This window comes from Aptenodytes patagonicus, chromosome 7 (assembly GCF_965638725.1).
Source record: "Aptenodytes patagonicus chromosome 7, bAptPat1.pri.cur, whole genome shotgun sequence".
NCBI classification, from domain to species: Eukaryota; Metazoa; Chordata; class Aves; order Sphenisciformes; family Spheniscidae; genus Aptenodytes; species Aptenodytes patagonicus.
Window position 1 is genome coordinate 52,320,741 of NC_134955.1, and position 23,837 is coordinate 52,344,577.

At 36.1% G+C, this 23,837-nt stretch overlaps 1 long non-coding RNA gene across 6 annotated transcripts in view; it reads right to left on the reverse strand.

The window, feature by feature from the left end:
• The window catches only part of LOC143163616 (uncharacterized), a 42,104-nt gene extending 20,167 nt beyond the window's left edge, over positions 1-21,937 (reverse strand). For 4 of the 6 annotated variants that reach the window (XR_012995944.1, XR_012995943.1, XR_012995942.1 and 1 more), the window contains exons 1-5: positions 21,848-21,937; positions 15,489-15,563; positions 12,561-12,838; positions 5,016-5,099; positions 1,692-1,766 (exon numbers count right to left, since the gene is read on the reverse strand). This is a non-coding gene — a long non-coding RNA (uncharacterized LOC143163616). Of the gene's footprint in view, positions 1-1,691; positions 1,767-5,015; positions 5,100-9,946; positions 9,963-12,560; positions 12,839-15,166; positions 15,337-15,488; positions 15,564-21,847 lie in introns of those variants that run through there. The other 2 variants (XR_012995945.1, XR_012995946.1) reach the window with 2 other exon arrangements.
• Between the last annotated feature and the right edge of the window lie 1,900 nt (positions 21,938-23,837).

Below are 23,837 nucleotides of genomic sequence, written 5' to 3' on the forward strand. Positions count from 1 at the left end.
CTGGGCTTTTGCCTTTCTCATTTCCTCCCCGCATGACCTAACGAGATCCCTGTGCTCTTCTTGAGTCGCCTGCCCCTTCTTCCACAAGTGGTAAACTCTCTTTTTTTTCCTGAGTCCCAGCAAGAGCTCCCCGTTCAGCCAGGCCGGTCGTCTTCCCCACCCGTTCTTCTTACGGTGTATGGGGACAGCCTGCTCCCGCACCTTTAAGACTTCCTTCTTGAAGAATGTCCAGCCTTCCTGGACCCCTTTTGCCCCTCAGGACTGTCTCCCAAGGGACTCTCTCAACCAGCGTCCTGAACAGGCCAAAGTCCGCCCTTGGGAAGTCCATGGTTGTGGTTTTGTTGGCCCTCCTCCTTACTTCACCAAGAATGGAGAATTCTACCATTTCATGGTCGCTAAGCCCAAGACGGCCTCCGACCACCACATCTCCCACCAGTCCTTCTCTGTTTGTAAACAGCAGGTCGAGCGAGGCACCTCCCCTGGTAGGCTCACTTACCAGCTGTGTCAGGAAGTTGTCTTCCACACACTCCAGGAACCTCCTAGACTGCTTCCTCTCTGCCGTGTTGTATTTCCAGCAGACGTCCGGGAAGTTGAAGTCCCCCACGAGAACAAGGGCTAGCGATTGAGAGACTTCTGCCAGCCACTTGTAGAACGCTTCATCCGCCCCTTCATCCTGGTTGGGTGGTCTATAACAGACTCCCAGCAGGATATCTGCCTCGTTGGCCTTCCCCCTCATCCTTACCCATAAACACTCGACCGTATCATCATCACAACCGTTGAGCTCTAGACAATCGGAACACTCCCTAACATACAGAGCCACCCCACCGCCTTTCCTTCCTCGCCTGTCCCTTCAGGGCAGATAAAGATAAAACACAGAAAGCTACCTTGTTATCTTTAAAACACTGCTCTCCATAAACAGTCTATGTCACTTTGATTCGTAATGAGTATGGCTCATTTCAGTCTTTTGTTAGGTGCCTTTTTCAATGAGGTCTGATTTGAACAATCCTTGGATACCAGTTCGTATTGCAATATACAGGAGCTACAGATAACTTACTTGTACTTGTTGAACAGTTGACTGTTGGGATTGTTCTCTGTGCTATACCAATAACAACTATTCACTTGATCCTTGTATCTGAGTTTTCCCAGAGTCACCTTGAGTGTTACATGAAATCAGTGGCAGGTGCTTTAATATTCCTGAGAATACTACTGTTAAGAAATAACATTAAAATACCACCAGATTCTCATCCCACCAGTCAGCTAAATTTGAATATGATTGGTCATTATCAGGTGATTCCTGTGGGGGATTCCTGTGGAATCATTTCCTATCTTTGTTTTTGTGATTGATTCCTTTCTTCCTCCACTTTAGAAGTTTAAAGGTCAAAGTAGAAAGCTACATATATTCTAAATAGGCTGAAATTCTTTCCCCCCACATACTCTGCAATGTGCCAAATATATGTGTGGTCTCTGAAGAAAGGGTATTAATAAAGGCTATACACAGTAGCCATAATTGCTTAGAGGCTTTCTATAAAAATGTTTGACTGTTTATCTTATGCTTCTGAAGCTGCTGATATTCCTGTCAACCCTATCCAGACTGATCCCTAAACCTAACCAAGCTCACTGCCGTAATAAAGCTCTTTATCTCTAACAGCACACTCCATATAGAATAAATAACATGAAGAAGAAATACTTACATTACAATAGACTGGTATGCAGAGTCTGTTGAGGCATCAAGTTATTGTTAAGTCAGTCCAGCTCTCCCCTCTGTACTGAAAAATAAGAGGGAAAAAGCACTGGTAAGTGGCTGATCTGCATCAGAAAACAGTGTTATGGATTCAGAGGAAAATAATCTGATGAGTTAGAAATCTGTTTATTTAGCAGTAATAAAGATAGAGGAAGTTCCTGGGAAGAATTGGTTGTTATAATCTTTATCTGGTGATACTTATCGATTTCATATTGTTAGAGACGCAATCCATTTTGAATCCTTTTGGAAATTTTAAATAACACTACAAAAAAACCACAAAAAACAACAAAGCACACACACAAAAAACACAACTGAAAACCCAGCAACAACTAACAGCCAAACTTTCCGTATCATGTATTTGTAAAACCTTTTTTGCCTTTTGAATTACCAGCATCCTGAATTTTTTTAAAAAAACTCTATTTTATCTTATATGTGTTTAAAAAAAAAAAATCTTTACATTTTCACTGGTGTATTTCTTACTTCATAAGGAAAAAGATGAGGACCTAAATTACCGGCACATATGGATATACACTCTTCATTTCTTTTTGTTTGTTTTTATGGCTTTAGTACCTGAAGAAGACTGATCTTGTTACTTACTTACAATGCTTTTTTTCCTGAAAGTTAGGGTGCTCAAATGCCTTTGTATAGGCATATATTATAATGTATATAGTTTATATACATATATATAATATATATAATTATATATTATATATTATAGGCATGATTATCAATGAACTGAGGAAGGAGGAAACCAGAAGAGGAATGGAAAGAACTGTTGCTAGAGCTCTACTCCTCAGCCTGGGGTTTTTGTTTTGTTTTGTTTTGTTTTTAACTGTATGTGGGATGGGAATGAATCTACTCAAATGTGTTTGAGTTAAAAAAGAATTGATAAAATTTTTCTTCCTTCTTTCTCTTCATTTTTTTTGGTGTAAAGTAAGAGTGCAAGAAGTAAGATTTATTTGGAAGAAATTTAAAAACTGGGTTATTCAATGAGAGAAAAATCTCTGTATGGAAACAGTAGGCCAAAAGAGAAAAACTAAAGGAAAAATTTTTGTCTTACTGACATTATGAAATATTGGGAAAGCCACTAGAGGGAAATACTGTCATTTTCATATTTCAGGGCTTTCATTTCACTTTGATGAAAATTGAATAACATCCAATTTTCCAATATTGTAAAGCATTTCACACATCTTTGTCATTTTCAAGCGACAAGTAATTTCAAAAGTCAACAAGTTTAAAGCTGATATTTGACAGAGAGGATAGTTCTGTAAAAATTGAAGAGTGGTCCAATGACTACAGTGGTATCCTGGGATTTAGAGTTCATAGTTTGCCAAAGACTGTCTGTCTGATCTTAGACAAGACATTTGGTCTTTATGTTGCATTTCTTCATCTGTAAAATAGGGAAGTGTAGCATTTGCCAGTCTCAGAGGAAATTGCAAGGATAAATATATCAATTGTCAAGAAGAAAGTTCAGGAAAAAAAGTTTTCATTTAGGCATACAAAAATGCTGATTTTAAATATCATTGAGGTTCAACAGTTGAAACAATTGGTCCTAGATGCTTAATGCTATGTCTTATGTGGCATTAAATCATTGGAACTGCAAATAGCTACAAATAGCTATGAAAAATCTTCAGACCTCATAAAATACTAATACAGAATTTTCCAGTTATTGAATTTCCACTACAAACTATACAGAGATTAAAAACATTTACAGACTATTATTATATATACTCAAAATCTCCAAGTGGGATTGAATAATGTGTTAAAATATCAGTACCTCTTAATAGAGAAATCATATAAAATGAAGGAAAATCCCTCTAGATAAAGTAAAATAAAACTTGCTTTAAGAGTTTGTTGTTGTTTGGTTTTTGTGCACTTGTCAAACATGAACAGTTTCTACAAGTAATTAGATACCACAATTTTTGATAAATTTTAAAATAGCCATCAAAATGTGCACCATGAATTCTAGTCATATGTTAGGTCATGGATTATAAAGGCCTGGTGGTGTTTTGTAGAAGCAAGGTGATGAAGCATGGCTTTCAGTAGATACCCCAAATAGCAATGTTCTGGAAGATTATGTAGAAGAACTGTACACTTTGTAAGGTGATACACTAATCGGAGAATTATATGTCAGGAGAAAAAAACAGAAACAGCTACCTAGGATGAAAATGTTCAGCAGCCCTGCCTGTTTCTCAGGCTGTGTGTTTGTCCTCTATATAGCCCACGCTGTTTCTATTTAGAGGTAGGAGCACTCTTATTTTTGCTTCTATATCCATGTCTGTGCTCTCTTTTTGCCAGTTAATGTTAAAAAACAGCTGTGTGAACTGTACTGTATGGAATTTAATCTTGGAAGCTTTTGGCACAGAGTAGTTAAACACCTCAGTTTCATGTCATTGTTTGTGGAATTATGTGAGCTCTAAATGTATAACACTGAGGTGGGGGAATTCAGTCTTACATAATGAAGAAACATATTATGGTCATAAAATTATTCCAGAGTAGTTTCTTATTTCATATCTACTGCATCCATTTTTGAGCTCCTTAGTTCACCTTCAACTCGAAAGGTTTTCTGCTGCCAGCATGAAGGCATGCACATCACCCGCTCAAAAGCAAGCTGGATTCAGTTCTACCCTGTGCATCACTGGTAGCTTTGCCAGGCAAATGTTATTATTCACTCTGCACTCTTTCTTGTTCTGGATGAATAAAACCTACAAAATGCTTTTTCACGTTGGTTGAATGTAACATGGCTGGTAACCACTAAGTGGTATTCTAAAAAGTCAAGGTAATCTTTAAAGTTTGCCTAAAAGAAAAAGGTGGCATGATATATTACATGATACTTTTTGCTTGATACTGTAAAAACAAATAAATAAGTATTCAAAATTGGACTTTAATATCTTTTTTCCCATGGCATTGATGTTAAGAATTAAAAATATATTAAAGATTTCATTTCAAGTATGAAAATAACTATCCAGTGATGTTAAATTACAAAAAATCATGACCAAAAAATGCATTTCAAGATGCTAGAAGAGAAGGTTTGCAACAGGTCATGACCAATTGAGCGAGAAATATATATAGGCCCAATAGTATTGCTACAAGTGTCTACTTTGCCTGTTATTGTAAAAGGACAAGAATACATGAAGCATATTGCATTGAAATTTGCTTCAGCCTGATTAGGATATTTAATGTGATGTAGGTTTCAAGCCAGTGCTGACAAGAAGTAATACTGTGATTTTCCCCTACTACCTCTTTTCCCTCTCAAAGCTTGAATACCACTCACATGATATTGTCTGCAAATGTGCCTTCAGCTTTGGCTTGAACACAAGGCCCAGGAACAGCTTAGTTGTAGTTCTGCAAGTTCTTTCTGCATGAAATAAAAATATGTGCATTAAACTAATTTTAAGATCGAGTCTTGTTTCTCCACCTGTGAACTGGAAAATGCCTGTTGCATGTGAGCCAGTACGTATGGACCAACTTCCTACTGCATAGAACAGACACAATAAATATGTACTGTGCTCAAATGCAGAGATAGGTTAAAACTTGTATTGTCATTGCTGTTGTCGTAGTTCAGCCCAAAGGTTGAGTTCATATAGGGAATCTGACAAGGCACAGGAGTCCCTGCTGCCTACTTTTTGTTCTCATTAACACACTGATACATCATTATTACGTTGATAAGCAGTGCAGGTATGATCATAGAGTGATCATACACATTCTAATGCACATTCTAGCAGTGTGTGCATTAGTCCATTTTCACATGCCTGTTTCCCTTCTGCCTCTGGAAAAGATAGTTTGCTCTGTGGTTCATTGACTTCTTGGCTGCGGTAAGCCTGCTAATGAGCTGAATCAAAGCTCCCAGATAACTTCACATGTGTTACCAAAAACAGATGCTAAGTATCTGTGGCAGAGATAAAGCAATTATACAAATGTGAGTGGTGTCTTGTCTTCTAAGCTGCTCGCGTCCTCTGAACATCCAGTTTCAAGCATTCATTTACACAATATACGTGCTACTTGTAAAACAGAAGCAGAGCATACTTAGAAGTGGAAGTTGCAGTAAAGATTTTTTAAGAGACATTATCAACTTAACAATCCTTATTGCTCTCTCCACTCTCTGATAATGTAAGCTTTTCATTTTGCCATCATGTTGGAGAAAGAAAACAAACCAGACCTGACATATTTTCATTGTTTCTGACATGGTTCATTTCAAGATGTCTGTCTGAATTCTCAATATGCTCCTTTGCCTGTTTTAGCATCTCCTGCTCTCTGTCCTATGGATTGTGAATGCCATTTATGTGCATAATACAGCAGTCTTTCACATTTTGTAACTGTCTGTACCTTCATGATCTGACTTTAAAAGAACTGTGAAGTACTCCTTATTGTTATTTGTTCTGTATATGAGTTATCATATCTGTGTTTAATCAAGCCACTTAATCTTGTACTTGTCCATTCCTATTCTACCATGACATTTTCCATTACTTTTATCTAGCTTAGCTGTCTAAAAATCTTCTCCTCTTTAACTTTGTCTCTTATGGAAAAGGGAACCTTTCTGAGCTAAATACTGATCACATCTAGAATCAGTGGGAAAACTTTGATGAGTTCCATGGTTTTTGTTATTTGTAGTTCCAGCTTTTTGCTTATTTGCTCCAGATTCTTTCTTATATGCTTATTTGTAATAATTAAATTTCTTTATTTTAGTTCCCCTTCACTGAATGCAACATTCACGCATCTTTTGGTCACTTATGTATTTCAAATGATGCTTCAGCTGTCCTGCTTACTGGGTAGGAACAGGTGAAAATATGCTATCTACAAAAAGCCACATGCCACCTAAGTTCAAGAAGAAGCCCCTCTTCTCCACATATTATCCCTGTAATTGACATTAAGAAGAAGTGGAATGGGTACTGAAAAGACCAAAATGTTTTTTTTTTCCTGTCCATAATGCTATTGTTGATGGCTTTTAGCTTTGTCTGTGTCTATATTCAGGCTGTGTGCTTTTGAATATTTTACTCTTTTAAGCTGATAAACTGCTTCATATGATAGTGACAAGTGTGCTGTTCTATTTCATTGCAGTTTAACACCACGTGTTGATACTAACTGACCAAAAGCAGTACTTTTCCCCTTTAATTTCTGTATTCACCCTTTCTTGTCCATCTTTTTCACTCTTCTCTGCCTCTTTTTTCTTAGCAATAAGACCCACTTTCACATACATCCAATATCTTACAAAACAAAATGTTTCTTTAACTTACATGTATCCCATCCTTTTGTCACACATGGCTCTAATTTCAGGGCACTATTTCCACTTGACTCAAGCCTTTTGTTTATTTTCTCTGATTGTATCCATTCATTGTATGTTTTATGTTTCTGCCTTTGAATTTTCATCTAGGAAATTCCCACACCCTTTTTATTTATAAATTTTTCTTCTTTATTTTTTCATCTTAAAGTTGTGACATGACCTTCTTCCTCATCTCAGTTCCTGTGATCTGGGTATTGAATTTTTTTCTACTTTGTTTTTCAGCTTTTGTCACTTAATTTTGTCCTTAATTTTCTTGCACCAGTCAAATATTCAGGCTAGTTAAGTTGATCAAGCTAGCTAACTAATTCAAGCTAGTTAATTAATTTTGATTCAAACTGTATCCCCACCTTCTTTTACTTTAGAGACTGTATACGCCATTATAGAGCTTGAATTCTTTGCCCTTGGATTCATAGATTTACAAGACAGAAAAGAAAGTGAATTTGTCTATCATTTCCCACTGTCATTAATTTGGCATTGGAGAATTATCTAAAGAGCAAATAAGGTACATTAGGTTTTTATAAAATAAATAACAACAAATTAACTGTAATGAAAAGACAAGAAATAAACTATATTGCTGGCATGCTCCCAGTTGGACTGGTGTAATTTCCTGTCTTCTCAAAAATAAGTGTGTCCGTTTCCCAAAGGTGTGTAAGTAAGGATAGATTCCCTGTTGCCAGAAATCAACCTAGCTTGACTGATGGAGTGACAGACCATGTTTTCTGTCAAGCTGACTCCTTACTAAGGAGTCAAATTTACTGTTTAAACCTGAGAAGAAACAATAACATGTAGTTTTCTGCCTTTGAAAAGGAGATAACACTGCTCTTCAGGACAAATACATTTTAATGGCAGGCTCTGTTTCTATTTGAGGGGCTCAGATACTAGACAAACTGAACATCCATTGAACATCTATTTAGAAAGAAAATAAGAAAAAATTTCAGTATTTGACCTCATTAGTTACGTGATCTTATGCTGGTATTTGATTTTATTCCTTGGCTGATTTTCTTTCCCTTCCCAATTGTTTCATTGTAAGCTCAATTCACATTAACATAAATGAGAGTAGGATCTGGCTTTTTGAATTATTTTCCACCTGCTTTTCAAAGTCGCAGAAGGCTATCTTAATGTCTGCTAAACAATGAAAATCCCTATAAGTTTAAGGTTTCTGTAGGGTAAAACAAATGGCATAATATTGGTTTAGAATAATAATCAAAATTCATCTATAAAGATTAGATAATTCAACATTTTAAAAATATCATAATTAATTTTTTTGTGTGTTAAACACATTACACTCTAAATAAATGTTCAGGAAACCAAAGTATCTCTGTGAGAAGGAAAACTATCAATAGAGGCAATCAAACCTTAATTTTATAATTTTATTTTAACATATAAAGGAAAGAGATAGCATTCAAAGTAGATTACATAAAATGGAGTTATACACAACGTATTTCCAAACTCCTAATTTTCTGTTTCAGTCTCTTTGTCTGACAGTTTCACCAGTCTCTGTATTAATTAAAATTCCATAAATGATGTCAGACAAACCTCAGATTCTACTGTTTATATCAACCATAATTTGCTCCAGATTTTTTTTTGTTTTTATGCCAAAGACCACACAAAAGCTTTGAGTTTTCTTTTTTCCCAAAGCTTCTGTTGCTCAGTAAGTTTTAGATTTTAAAAATTCCTTTTAAGAGTTGGTATCATTTCCCACTGAATAACTTCTTACCATGATAACAGTTGTTTTCTTCTTCTTGTGGGTAAGATACTTAACCAAAGTATCACACTTCAGAGGTTATGTGCACACTGTCTCTTTTTCCAGTCTTTGTTCCAGCTACTCTTTAAAAAGGGCATATCTCAGCATTTCTCCACCATTTCTCGTTTGTATAATTACAATAATCATAGTTCATCAAATATGACTTCTCACTGCTATTTGATATCCTTTATGTTCTAGTAATTACGTAGAGAGAATCATGTCAAATTGCAATTGAAAACAATGTTAGTATCTATCCTGTTTAATGAAAATTGTCCAGGGCAGGTGGGGAGGGATGTGGAAAGTAGCAGAAGTGATCTTTTCAGTCATATTGTTAGAGGCTGAGGAATGGCATAAAACAATTAAAAATGTACAGGCAAAAGCTGAGATTCCCAAAGTTATAAAGTTTATGAAACTAACGAAGAACAATTTTTAAATACAATCATGAGAAAAATATTCAGTTTTTAATTGGAATAAATTCCCAAATATTTCTGTGTATTTTAAAATGAGGGCATCAAGGCTTAGAGGAAAAAAAAAAATATTTAGGTAAAAGAGAATGGAACGCACGTATAGACTGTAGTCTGTATAAGTAGACTGTAAGTAGGTTATAAGAAGACGACTCTAAGTAGAGTGACTACTTCTGAGTTGTGTACTTATAAGCTCTTATGTTTGAGAGAAAAACAAGTGGACCTTAATATTAAGAAAGCTATGAGACAATCTGATGGAGTGTAGAAGAATCATTTTCTCAGTTAGACAATAGCTATTTTCCCATTAGAGTTAATTGGAGAAGTCTTTGCTTAAATATGATCAGAAATCTCATAAAAGCAGACACTGGGTTTTTTTATTGCAAGATGAAAACCTAAATTCTAAACCAAGTCAGATTTTAAAACAGTTGAAATCAAGCAGATTATAATAATTGAAATTACTAGAATTTGGAAACACAGGGATTTTTTTCTCCATTGAGAGGTGAAGTTAGAAAAGTCTGCTTCAAATTTGGGATTTTAGCTTCCCCCAGTCATAGCTACAAAACCAAAAGCTGAGCCAGGGCCATTATTCTCTGAGAATCACAACTTGTTTGAACAACAGACATTTTTTGAAGAAAATATTTATCTGAAAAAATTCTTGAGTACTTGACTACATCTACCTGGTAATATTGGTTGGGAGTGGTATTTTTCAGAGGCCATAAATAATGTTCATACCTACAACCAGGAAAGGACCTATTATAACACAGAGCAAAGGGACTAAAAAGACAAATTAATGCAAATCTTATCCAAGCTAGTTCAACCAACTTCATATCTGACTACTGCCTGAAGCTCATGATGTAGGATAATCTAAAAATCAAGTTTTAATCTAAAACAGAACAATGCTATCTGTATTGTCATATCTTTCAGTGCCTTTGTGCGAGCTAAACTCATTGCCTGGCTTTATCGAACTCTTCCAGACAAATTTTGTTTAAGATATGAGGGAAGGTCAACCTCAGAAAGTTTTGAGTTTACATAATGTATAGCAGAATTTTAATTTCACTATTGTTCTGGCACGTTGAAGGCAAATTTTCATGGAAACCATAATTCCATCCACGGGACCAGTCTTTCTCATAGCAGATGTAGCCCTTAAATTGTAGCTAAATTGCCCACTACAAATAATAATAAAATGCATCAACACAAAAGACTGCTGAAACCAGAAACTCCTGCATAACTTTATCATCAGTCCCTTAAATGGTGGAGGAGTCCTGTCCCTGGAACAGGATCAGCTCTACTGTACTTAGAAGCATTTGTCATGGGCAGAGGAAATTTACTGCAAGGTCTTTAGAGGGCAGAGAAGCAAATCAGTCTCCCAAACACCATCCTCTATCTCTGGAAAATGCATCTAAACGTCCTGTTTCCAAACTAAGTGGAGGCTTTCAGTCCATTAGGAGATTCCCCTCTCACCCTTCCTCTTCTAAATATACTGTGCCAGTTGTCTGAGGTTTTTCACTGTTCAGTGGGCTAAAAGATGAAAGATCTATTTGTCAAATCAAATGAGCACCTCTGAATCATTAACACTGTAAGATATAAAAACAAATGTAAGTTTGTTTTCCTCCCTTCCCCCATGTTATTTCTTCCCCCTTTTTTGTGCCTGCTTTTCATTCTGAGAGGTATATAGTACTCAGAATATTATAATCCGTTCTGGCAACAGAACAGAAACATGGTTTCCATTACAGTTTATTACTTTTTTCCTTTTTAATTTTTTTTTTATCAATCCATATGAATCCCAAAGGACTCAAGCCTTTGTTAGACACTGTAGACAAGATATATCATGGGTCTAGCTCTCCCATACTTCTATATGACTTAAACTGTTTATTTGGTTCCCATGTGCATGGTAAAAATTAAAATATAAGTACAATACGTATCCATTTAGTATTCTGAAAATGAATTCTTTTTGTTCTGTTGATGTCTATTGAAAAACTACCCTGTTTAGGTTTCTGTATACAGCATGTTTGGAAGTGTTCTAAGATAAAAAAAAAGAAAATCCTCTCCTTTTCATTAAGAAATTTATCTTTATGCAAAAAAATGTAATGTTTTAAAGCAAGTCTTTTCAGCTACTCTGTACAGGCATCTTTAGGGTGGTTTCTACTCCCCTATAGCCCAGGCCAGTCAGTAAGGTCCCATCTGTAATCAATAGAGGCATGCAACCTATTGCATCTTATGATGTAATTTCACAATCAGTTCACAGCAGCAGCATCTGGCACTGATGCCAAGAGAAGTGTTTCTATCACTCCCCTTTCACCTCCCTGCCATCTTTCCCCTCCTGGGGAAGCTTTGTACAGCTGCACAGTGAACCAGGTCAGAGAACTTATCTTGCTTAAAACTAACATGCCAAAAAAACCAACTGTTTCATTTTAGCTGGAAGGTAAATGCTTGTGCTGATACAAGGGAGAAATAGAGCTGCAGAAGAATGATGGGGCTACTTCTTCGTGCAGTCCTGCCAGCTTAATCTGGTTTAAACTGATTGTGAAACTACAGCATAGCATACCTAGCTTTGAACATGGGTAATTGCCTTTGAACATGCTCATTTTTATCCCCCATCAAAGGTGCTTGAATGACTACTTTAGCCTTTTAAGAGTTAGGCAGCTTGTCTGAAGTTCAATGAAATTAGTTCCCTCAAAGTGATTTACACAAAGACAGTAAGGGTTGGCACTCAATTCTTTTTGTGGTGTGTCCTGGTTTCTTCCTAGTAGCTGGTACAGTGCTGTGTTTTGGATTTAGTATGAGAATAATGTTGATAACACACCGATGTTTTAGCTGTTGTTAAGCAGTGCTTACACTAGTCAAGGACTTTTCAGCTTCTCATGACCTGCCAGCAAGAAGCTGGGAGGGGGCACAGCCAGGACAGCTGACCCAAACTGGCCAAAGGGACATTCCATACCATGTGACGTCATGCTCAGTATATAAACTGGGGGGAGTTGGCTGGGGGAGGGGTGACCGCTGCTCGGGGACTGGCTGGGCATCAGTCGGCAGCTGGTGAGCAATTGCATTGTGCATCACTTGCTTTGTATATTCTATTATTATTATTATTATTATTATTATTATTATTATTATTATTATTATTATTTTATTTCAATTATTAAACTGTTCTTATCTCAACCCACAAGTTTTCTCACTTCTACTCTTCCTATTCTCTCCCCCATCCCACCAGGGCCGGGGAGAGTGAGTGAGCAGCTGTGTGGTGCTCAGTTGCCGACTGAGGTTAAACCACAACATGGTGTCAATGACTGTGCTATGAGACTGAAGGAGAAGATCTCATTTGAATCAACTCACCTGCATAACCTGTATTACCATATTTACCTTTATTTCTGCATTTGCATTAAGACAAAAACAGAGAAGGTGGTTCAGTCGTACATACTTAGCTGCATATTGTTGACTGCCTTCAACTGTAGATTTCACTATAGTATTATCTAATTCTAATCTTTGAAAGATGAACAATCTTCCTAAAATATCATTTACATATCTCCCTCATGACAAAGGTTTGCCCAGTTAACATCTGGTACTCCTAGTAAGGCGTTGAACAGTGTAACTCTCAGATGTCTTTCACTTTCCTAGGAAAGAAAAAGAGTAGTTAATCAACAGTTCAGAGATTTAAAGAATCAAAAGTAGTTGGTTCTGTTAAAGGTCATAAAAAAGTTAAACTAGACCTAAATGAAAACAACAGGCATTGTGAAAGTCCTCAGCTTAGCACGCTCATATCAATTCTCACCTTAATAAGGGTAAGACAGGATCAATAGCTAAATAGTGACATAAGTCAACAGAATGGCATTTGCAAGGTGTTTTATGAACCCAGTATGAAAGACAATGTGTGTGGGTGAAGCATTCTGTATTTCTTGAAGTCAGGAGAGGAAATGAGGGTAGTCTTAATTCATTTGACATGAAGCATAGATCACGATGCAGCAAATCTTGGTTTTGAATTCTTTATTGAACAAAGAAGTTAGGAAAAGTAATATGAAAATAAATGCTTAAAAGGAGATTTTAGGCCCACATTAATGCAGTGAGCCTGGGAGGCTAAGCAAAGTAGCCTACTAGTCTACTGTGAGTAAGGGCTAATAATGCAATGTACCTCATTTATATTTAGGCATTTAACACACCTTCAGCAGCCAGCAGTTAAAGTACCATGGATTCACACTGTCTCATGCAGAGTGATTCCAAAGGTTGTTTTGAATTCTACAGATACCTATTTTCCTGATTGCTTGTAGGAATCTAGTAATTTGACTCAAGTTAAACAGTACAGTTAAACACTGAATATTTGTCAGGATTCTTCTGGGTCTTGGGGCCATGAAACCATACTCTCAAAGCAAAACTTCTACTATTTAAAAAAGAAAATTTTTCAGTGAGAAGTCTTAAAAATTGAACTTCTCATCCCAATATTGGAATTTATGATTTTGTTTATTCCCAGAATATATTGCACTGTGTTGGAATATACCCCTACTTTTTACCTCATGTTCTTTATCTTTCACTGTTTATAACTGCTATCTGCCAGATGAACAATATAAAATAGGGTCAGAATATTGTAAAAGTTTGATTCGGATTGAGGGGGAAAGAGGAAAAGGGAGAGCAGGCACTGATTTTATGGTAAGTATATGTGAAAAGTATATGAAAACGTAATTTACACCAATTCTGATCTCCTATTTACATGGCGGAAGAGTTGAATTAATAAAAATATCTATCGCAGAGACATTCTCCTTCATCTCCTCTTTCCCCCAAATATAGCAGTCATATCTTGGAACGAGAGGCCAAACCTATCTAAAGAGATTAGGCAAGCAAACATTGTCATACCACATGGATTGCTGTAGGTTTAGAATGTAACAAATGTCACCCAGTTTGGGATTAATTCTCAAGAAATGCACAATTATAGAACAATAAATCATGCTAAGTATTATTAGTACAGTAAGATTCATGCCAGCCTTTGCCTCTCTGCAGTACTGCATTGTCAAATACAAACTGTTTAATATTACAATTATTAGAGAAGGAATGGTTTTGGTAGGAGAATGATTACAAGCAGTTAAGTGTCTAATAGAGAAGCTCCTAGAAAGCTGCAGTTTGCTTTAAAATGTGCACACTGTGTTGATTTCTGAAGTGTTTTCCAGGGAGCATCACAGCAGAAGTTCATTGCTGTTGTTCAAACTTTGGAAGTGCATTTGATCGGAGTAGCTGTGGTATAACAGAAATACATGTTTTCACTCTTTTGGTCTCCCTTTCCCACAGTGAGCCTATGGCTCTTCACGTGTGTTCCTGGTGGACAGATTCCATGACAAAGCAAAGATGTGTGGTGCTCTGATTCCCATCTTCAGTACAGCCTAGCACTGAAACCTGGCGTCTGCATGAGGGACTATAGAATAGCATATTGACTTCTATGCCAAAAAAGAAGTCAGGAAAACTATATGTGCTGATGAATCCTAAACAGCAAGAGGTTTCTTTTCTTTTATTAAGCTAGTGCTCTGGCTCATAAGAGAGGGCTCAGACTCGAGGTTTGTGAGGTTTTTCATTGTTGTCTTGAAAGTCATCTAGCCATAATGACAATCATCTGACTTTCACATACTCAGTATTATTTACTCTGCACAGAGCCCAAAAGAAACAGTCCAAGAGAAATAGTCCCTGAGGTGTCTCAGGCTAATATTACACTAATAAATAAAATAGGCCAGAACCCATTCTCTGCATCTGAGGGCAAATGACTCAGTTCATGCTCAGGCAGGTAATGCTGTTCCCCTTCCTTGTTTTTTTTTTCCCAGCTGGTGTAGTCTCACCCAAACTGGGTGCCAGGAGCAAGCTGTGGCCCTGTTCTCCCTTGAGCCATTCCCAGATATCATCAGCTGAAGATGAAATGGAGACCTGGGGCTTGGGCAGAGGGTGCGTGGGGGTCTTGGGGGACTCACCAGGGCAGTCAGGCCCTACGGGTGCCATCAGGACCCTGGCAGCACTAAGGAGGAAGAGGAGGGTCTCTTGTCTGTCTTCCAGTCTACATTGCCTATGAATATCTGTTGTAAGTTTTGATCAGTCTTTGCTTAGAAATGCTTGAGGTGGTGAGGTTTTCCATGATGATTTGCTGTGTAATAAAAAGAGAAAAATCAGGTCCTGAAATTCTTAGTGCATTACAAAGGAGGGCACTTCCAGTGGCTCACTAGTTGGTTTTGATCTTTGGGCTGGAGGCTAGGTCAAATGAGCTCTAAAATAAATAAAAACATAAAAAGATCTTACTTCCCCGCTTTTTCTTGCTTTGAGGAGCTTGTCTTTTTTCTTCATTAAGGTGTTCCATTTTCTACAGAAGAAAGCCTGTTGATAAGAAGATCTGTTACTTTTTAGCCACAAATTCAGAGGTTTTTGTATGGTTTTTCTTTGCTATTTTTTTCAGAAGGATAAACTTCCAATTAACATGTTTCATTATCAAGTGACATCAGAATGAAAACTGATAGTAGTGTGTTGTTTGATAATCCTTTTTTTGCTATAGAAGACTTTATTTTTCATTTCTTTTCTTGCATAAGTTGAAGCCAAAATTTTGTTATTTAAAAACTTATAAAAATTTAATTCCAGTGCACTCACTCCAGAGCCTTTTAAACAGAAAGTGATCTTAGAGAAATAATTATTAACTATTTAGTGAAAAAAATGGGAAAAAATGTCCAATATCTGAAGTTACTATGTCAACATTTAAAATTCTAAACACTCCTTTTCAGAAACAGACAGATTTACTGTTTTAAAACTGATTTAAAATTTTCATTCTACTTTAAAACTGTATTTCAATTTAAACAGTATTCTGAAAAACGAGTGTATTAACAGTATTTTGTTAGTTTATAGGAAATAGTTTGTGATTTTCAAAATGAAATTCCCATTTTGATTCACGGAAAAGGCAAACCAGAAAATAACTTTTTCATCATTGTCCAGTAGATACTTTTTGCAGTTTCCTCCTTTTTTTTTTGTTCTTCTTTGTAGTGTTCTTTATCCACAATTAGAAATAATGCTATTGTCATTCAGGTTAGAAAAAACTAATTTCCTAGCCATATACTTATGGCTATTTATCAAAGAAAACTATTCTTTTGAAAACACAAAAATTTGGGTTTTTTTCAAAAGCTGTTTAATAAAGCCTTTTAACAAAGAAAACTGTAGGGTTTTTAGCAGACAGAATTCACATATTAAAACTAAATTTGATTAATGTAGTCGGTTGTGAAAGTTATAAACAGCGATAACTTTAAGTTCAATAAGTGCAGCTTCTATCATTCCACTAAGATGTAGATTTATTTATAACTTGTGTAATGGTAATAATAACATGTAATCACCTGGTAACATATATGGTTGTTCTAATTATACTAAATGTGGAATATGATATATAAAAGGAGATTCATGCTTCTGCATATTTATTAAATTGATTTCTAGATGTATGCCTAATTAGTTATTATTTTGGACAGACTAATACTTGCACTGTCGTAGGAAAGAAATTTTGCAGAGATAGGTTTCTGCGCGGGTTACTTCACACAAAGGTGAAATTTTATTTTAGAGCTGATTGGGAAGTATATTTCATATTTTTTAATGCTATCCATGTCCTTTCATATTGAATTACACAACAAAATCATCAAAGATATAAACAAAAATATTAAAGAAAAATTAAGCTACCAAATTACTTGGTCAATAAATTGAAATAACCTGATAATTCTGAAATGTTTGTTTAATCTTTACAGTTTATTTTAAAATTACCATTAATATGTTAAGAATTTCAAAGTGGAGCTGCTTTGAATTGAAGATTAAAATTTCTAATTTCTCTACTCCACTTGCTTCTTTTGACCATCTTCATTCAAAGATTTTTCAAAATCTAAGTAGTCTTTTGAATGAAACAAACCAGCATTTTTCTTTGTGGAAGAATAAGTAGAAATAATATTCCCAGATAGTTCAACTTTATATTAATATGCACAGAAGATATATCAGAACTTCAGTGAGCTAATATGTATTCTTCTTATAAATTTCTCAATACCAATAATTTTATGTTTCAAAAAAAATCTTGTTTTAGTGAAAGCGTATGAATTTTTTTCCTCTTACATTTATTTTTTGTTTTGAGAAAACCTAGTCTTTGTTGAAAAATCATCTTCTAACTTTCATTACTGACAATAAATAGTTCTATTTTGGGTTTCAAATTATTTGGTGTTTTCACAATGCCTCTTAGCTTCCAACAGTATATAACATATAATTTCATTTTTAAAAAAATCATGCGGAGTTTCTAATCACACATATAGTGAGAAAAGCTGAGACCCTGAAAATAATCTTGTTCCAAAATCACAATATATGTGTGTGTATATCTATTAAATTAAAATATAAATACAAAATATGCAATGACATATAAAGTTAAAATGTTAACGTAACATTTCTAATATAAAATATGTATTTAAAAGTTAAAATAATTGTGCATGTGTAAAGATGCACAAACTTGCTAAACCTTCCTGCAGAGGGACTGCAGACATATATTGACGTATCAGAACACTACAATGTCATGTCAGAGAAAAAAAAATCACCTAATCAGGAAAAAAAAAAGAATTAAAGAAAGATGGGAAAATCCAGAGACATTGTCTAAGATGATGAAATACAAAGCAAAAATGTTTTTGAATACTAAAGCAGTATTGCACACTACCAATAAATTTTCCTCACATTTCATACACAAATTTTATCTTTCTGGTGTCACTTTGAAAAAAAGAAATAATCAAGTCTAGCTTCCTTCTACTTTTCATATCCTTTCATAGGATACAGGTCATTTGCCAGGAGTAGAACATTAGTTTAATGAATCACAAGTAGCCTCAGCAATATGTAACTTTAAAATTATTTCTGAACTAGAATAGATAAAGAACAGAAAGACACACACACTGATTTTGTGTTTTCAAAATGTATCTTAAATCAGGCCTGGAAATGAGGTGAGAAGTCTGTTGAATGATACACTGATTAGGATGATATCATGGATACTGGCCATGGAAAAAGCACATGTAACTGTGCTGACTTCATTTTCTCTTGGCACATAGTAATAACTGTCAACCTGCAGAACAACTGATAACAATGTGATAGGGGGAAACAATAGCTGAGCATACAGGAACTGAATGCAAAATAGCAGCCTTTGAAGTGAAAATGTAGATTTAGGCAATGAGAAAAGAAATTTGTGTCTCAAATGACAGAAATATGTTTCTAAAAGTGGCTTTAAGAGGCTTTCCATTTGGAATTTATAAATATATTTGTTTAGTTTAGCAAAGGTGGGCTGAGAATTTTGCAGTATGTTCTAACAATTTTTATGGTTTAGGGAAGAAATCTTCTTGTTAATAATGGAATACTATAGGAAAAGAAGCTTGAGTTATCTACTGGGTAAATGTGTGGTGCTTTCTGGTTGTTTTAGAAAATGAATGACATGATTGCAGAGCTATGCATCTTCTGTGTTTGGATAACTTCATGGTTATTCACATGACACAGACCTTCGCAAACAGAAAATGTTAAAAACACTGAGTCTTACCTGATTGGAAAAAAGAGCTTGTGTTTTTCCTGATGTTCATCCAGAAATCCTACTTTTTGTTTCTTTCTGAGACTTTGGAAGGACCAGAAGGGAGAGTAATTGAACTCATTTTCACAAACTCTGCGTGCTACTTAGGCAAACTCTGCAGAGGATCTCTGCATTAAAATGCAAGTGATGCAGTCACTGGTGAAGGCAAGGGCAGTGGCAGACGGATGCCGATGTGTTTGCATGGATCTGAGCATTCAAAGCAAGCACACATCCCTGAGACTGTGCAGAGCACTCTTATTATTGCAGCATGTTCCCCCCAGCCAACACTTTTTTGTCAGATTTCTACAGAGCACCAGAACGGAAATCTACTTTTCTTCAGCAGTGAAAAAATAGACCAGTTGGGACCCAAATCCAGTCTGTGTTTTTTTGGTTACAGCTTTCAGGGCTTATTATGGTAGAAGCACTGTGGAATCTGTCATTTCAGTATTCATCCTCAAAATATTTAAACTAACATTTAAGCTTCCCATGTTGCAGATACAGCTGTCTTTATGGGTATTAAAACCTGCCTGCCTCCACGCATCACAGTGTGCTAACAATCTGACTTACGGCTCATCAGTCTGGAAAATAAAAGATATTATTATTGATGAGCCTGTTTATCTATTCACGCCTCATTCCTTTGATCTTTAGGGGGAAGTCTAAAACAGAGGGCATCAATGTGATGTCATGCCAGCTTGCTGACCACACCATTGTTGAGTCACCAGGCAAAGTTGTGAAACTTTTATTTAAAACCAAATAAATGAGAAAGATCACTATTGATTAAGGAGGACCTCTGCTCTCTCCAGCCATTTGCAGTTCGCAATGTAAAGAGAACAGCCTCACTCAGTGGGAAGTGCCATCACGTTTTCTGCTGGAGGAAAGATTTAATGTTCTCCCCGCTAGACTCAGGAATATCTGTTGTGTTTAAGTTAGGTGGCCATTGCAGATCATGCAGAGTGAACTGACTTAACCGGCTTTAGGGGAGCTGCAGATGTTCAGGTCCCAGCCTCTCCCAGCACAATAATCACTCAGAGGATGCAGAGCATAAAAGGCCCTCGATATGCACACAAAATACGGGAGGTAACTGTGACTATTGCTAATGAATGGTAGAAGGATAATTTCCCCTGCTCTATGCGTGTGTGAGTGTGTGTAAGTGTGTGTGTGTTTTCCTTTCTCCTTAAAACAAATCACAACAATAACTTTCAACCCAATAACCTTCGTAAAAACTCCATGGTGGCTAATTATAAGAGAACTAGGAACATCTACTATTAGCAGAAATAGGATTGTTATTCAATAACCTTGGGAGGTTGCACATCCAACGATGCCCTGAATCCGTAGTTATTAGATGGGGGGTCTAGTGAAGGTTGTTTCAGATTGCTGTTAGTGTCTTGCTGCTGAGCTCTGTATATTCAATGCCACAACGTCAGCAGCTTGAAATTCCCTGTCTGGATTTTATGCAGCTAATAGTCTTCAATTTAGTACTGTTTGTGAAGAAAGAGAATGAGAATGAAGTGGTTTTAAAGTAGGGACATTCTCTGCAGCTCCCTGTCTAGGTGCAGTTCTGACAGTATATTCTCACACGCTGTTCACCTGCAGCGAGTCATGTACCAAAAAACCGATTTGCTTAAGCTGCTGTGATGTGTACTGATGTTGATTAACAGAATGCAGACGGTTGAAATTGCCTTTGTATTGTATACATGGCTTTGTTTGAACAAAAGGTAGCAACAAGTAAAGAGGAACTGGTATGGCTGCCAGAAATTTCGGCACATCCAGATCTTTGCCTCCTCCCACTCCGTGAAAGCAGGAACACCAGTGGAGTTCAGCATTACTGAAGCAGGGAGGATATGTTTCATTTTCACACTGCATGGATGCTGCTGAAGGAAGAACAAATCAGCAAACAAGAAAGCAGACTAGTCTTTACAGACAGCAGTCTTCAGGGCACTGGTTTAATTCCATTCCAGAAGGTGACAAACAAAGCCACAAAATTAATTTCCAGTCCCAACATCTGTGTTTTTGTAATAAGAGACTTACAACTCCCAGATGATTCTTGGACAAATGACTTTGAAAGGCTGTTTTCACTGGAAAGAGAAGCCATCCCTGTCCTTCCCTCCACAGAAGTTCTGCTTCACGAGCCATGAGTTGTTTCACCAGTAGTTTCTTTAGAATTTGGTTGTTGGAAAAAGACCAGATAGATTTAGGGAGTGTTATTAGTAGCAAGTGCACCAATTACAACATGTATCAACCTCATCAAGAATCAGTACTTAAGGTAGAAAAGCAAGATGAGGGCCAAACATGTTAGAGACCCATTTTCCCAGAGAGTAGAGACCCTTTTTCACATAATAGCAATGTGTTTACCACAGTTTGGGCATAGCACTCTTCTGAGCAGACTGACAGGTATGAAAATGCAGAATCTGCCTTGTCCCATCCATCCAGAAAGGCTTCAGTATGATTTCAGGGAGATTTCTTCAGTCCAGTGCATATTCTCTGACAGTTTTTCCAAATCTACTCCTAAGTTGCTCTGTAGAAAGGCAGCCTTGTTTCATTGAAAACTGACCTTCTCAGCTTGCAAGCAGAGGTTAGGACCTGCTTCAGGATTTGCTTCTTTTGCAAACTATTTTCCCTATCTCATCTGTCTTTAGACAGAATCAGCAATTCAGATCAATTCTTCAGAGATCTTCACACCCAGACTTGCACTCTTTCTTTTTTGTCTGTTTTTAAATTGAACAGTCATACCATCATCGTGCATATAGAAACAAAAGCTGTTTTTTTAATAAAATTTTAAGCCTGTTTTAAAATTGCCAAGCTTTTTCATTTTCCTATTATAAAATTATTTTTCATTTCTCCTTCCTAAATAGACAAAAAACCCTTATCTGTAACTGGAGTTGAAAAACTGCTGAATTTTCACATCAGTCCATTTTCACTCAAATCTAACACAGATAATTAAAATCATACCATGATGTCAGAAGTAAAGATAATGTAATGCCTCCCACTATGGCTCATTAAAGGATATTGTTTATAACATGACTGAACAAATAAAAATATATATTACTAATTGACTTACCTGAGGAACCAAAGCAGCCTGCTTCTGACTATGTCTACATGGCTTTCAAGCATAACTCTCAGCCCATTCTCAAGCCTGGACTTATTAAGTATCTACACTACTTGGAAGCAAACCCACGTTTTGGCATGAGGAACGCTTGAGATTCAGAGGATGCTGATACTTGATCCTCTACTTCTAATGCAGACCAAAACAACCCGTCCTGCACTATGAGCAGATGGAAAACTAGGGGTACACAACTGAGATATAAAAAATGATGCTTTTACTTCCTGTATTCACTATAGTTATTGGCACGGGTGCAATCTATTTCACAGTATATTGCAGAATGGAAATTGCAGAATTTTGCAAAACTGTAATAATGTCCCAGCTCTCAAATATTTGGATCTTATATGTAACTTACAAGCTGAATCCGAATTAATGAATGTTTCTGTTTGTGAACAAGTACAATACAAGTTTGAATTCAATGAGATTAATCTGACTTTGCAAACTGCACTTGCTGCAGAAATTCAAAGCTATTAGTTTAGTTCTGATCAAATTAGCCTGTTTTGAAACCAGTGTGTTACTAGTCTGTTCCTTTCCAGCTGTGCCATGATATTTGGTAATCTTCTGTTTCTATGCATGTGTTGTTCTATAAAATGTTCCAGTCAAGAATTAATCAGTATATTTTAACATCAGTAAGACAGCTTTGAAGAATGTATTTAAAATAGTACGTTTACTTTATTTCTTATTTCACTTGTATCTGTAGCAGATTTTTGCAGCTGACTGAAATAAGAGCACAATTACAAGATATCTTTGCAATTCTAATTAAACTGTTAATTGGTAACAGTGACTCTTCATACCTGACATTTAGCATCAGTGAATAACAACATAGTAAACAGCAGCAATAAAAATGGCATTATTTTTCCCTTGCAAAACTCTGAAACCAATTCTGTTTTAAATTTTGCAAGCTCATTTGGTGTCAGTGTTAAAGCATAATTTGTTCAAAAGTCTCCAGCACTCTGTGGGAGGAGAACTGTGTTTGTAATTAGATATTACTGCAGGTAGAAAGTGCATATCATATACTGCCACACAAACAAACTCTAAATAGCATATGCTGACTAAAGAAAAATACTGAATTTGATAGTTTAGGCATGAAGTTGAATGCCACCCCTGTGACTGCATTCAGAAAGCATGAAAATAACAATGTGCAGCAATAATGTGAAAAAGCAGATAAAGAGTAGCAGAGCTAAAATTCAAGAAAACCTCTCTTTACCAAACAAGAATAAATACTGTTTGTTAACATCTCTCTCTCCCTGCTAAACTGAAGATTGGTGTAAAAAAATATGGGTGTGCTGAATATGCAAAAAATGCCAGCATCTAATCTATCCTTGAATCAACTATAGGGCATATGAGAGCTAGTCTTACAGAATAATCTCATTGTGTAGTTTGTTTACAGTTGCTGATACCAGTGAAGATTCTTCCAGGATGTGAAGGGAGACCATTTCTTGCAGAAACTTGTTCTATCTATCATTCTCATTTTGGGTTTAAATTGAAAATGCAAATGAATGTCTATTAATATTGTTTATGATAAAACAGAGAATGCAAAAATATATTTTTGTCACCATTTTACTTTGAGGCAAAACATTATGGTTTGTTTCAAGATGATAAATACAGATATATAACAAGAAAATGGAAAAATAACCCAAAAGAGGAAAATAATATGTTTATAACTGTCCTAATCGCAAACTGCACATTATTACATCTGATCATTTATGACCTGATGAACCAACCTCAGCACGGACAAATTTAGATCTAGCTAGTTCCTTCGTTTTGAAAATTATCATGTGTATGTTTATTAAATGTGTCTTATGCTGTAGCCTTATACGATGCTAAAAATTATGAACTGAGATGTTCTGCCAAGCCTATCATCTTCAAAGGAGTAGTTGCTGGAAACCTATCTTGTTGTCCCTTCTCATTTAAATAGTCCTGCTCAAGACCCTGGGATTGCTCAAGT